The sequence below is a fragment of the Octopus bimaculoides genome, chromosome 4 (assembly GCF_001194135.2).
Source record: "Octopus bimaculoides isolate UCB-OBI-ISO-001 chromosome 4, ASM119413v2, whole genome shotgun sequence".
NCBI classification, from domain to species: Eukaryota; Metazoa; Mollusca; class Cephalopoda; order Octopoda; family Octopodidae; genus Octopus; species Octopus bimaculoides.
In genome coordinates, this window is record NC_068984.1 from 54723968 (window position 1) to 54724738 (window position 771).

Below are 771 nucleotides of genomic sequence, written 5' to 3' on the forward strand. Positions count from 1 at the left end.
ATAATAAAAAAATATTCAGACAAATACATAACAAAAACACCAGGACTTACAAATATATATAACATACAGAAAATTGCACTACTGGGTACTGCACACATCCTACGCAAAACACTTTCAATACAGTAAACATAAGAGCACCACAGCAAACCACAGCACATACCCAAGGCGCACAGAGCTGCGCTCGGTAGTGAAGTGAAAGCACGTTATAAAAATAAAACTACTGAATAATAATAATAATAATAATAATAATAATAATAATAATAATAATAATAATAATAATAATAAGAAGAAGAAGAAGAAGAAGAAGAACAGCAACAACATCGAAAATACCTTAGGAATGAAAACCCAGGTTCTAAATTTCCCCAAGACACTTGATGAAGGCTGGAGGGTATATCAGCCGAAACGTTGTGTTAACAACAAACAAGTTGAGCACAGATATCCGTCATATGTAAATAATGTACCGTTTAAGATATATTCTTATTTTTGGAAATTATCTTCAATTTCAGAAAAGGTAAAACATTCGTCTAGTGGCAAGTGGAAACTACTCCGATAGGCATGGTTGTGTGGTAAGAAGCTTGCTTCCCAACAACATGGTTTCGGCTTCAGTCCCACTGCGTGGAAACTTGTGTGAGTGTTTTCTACTCAAGCCTCGGGCCAACACAAGTCTTCTGAGTGGATTTGGTAGACGGCAACTGAAAGAATCCTGTCGTATATACATATATATATATATACATATATATATATATATATACATATATATATACATATATA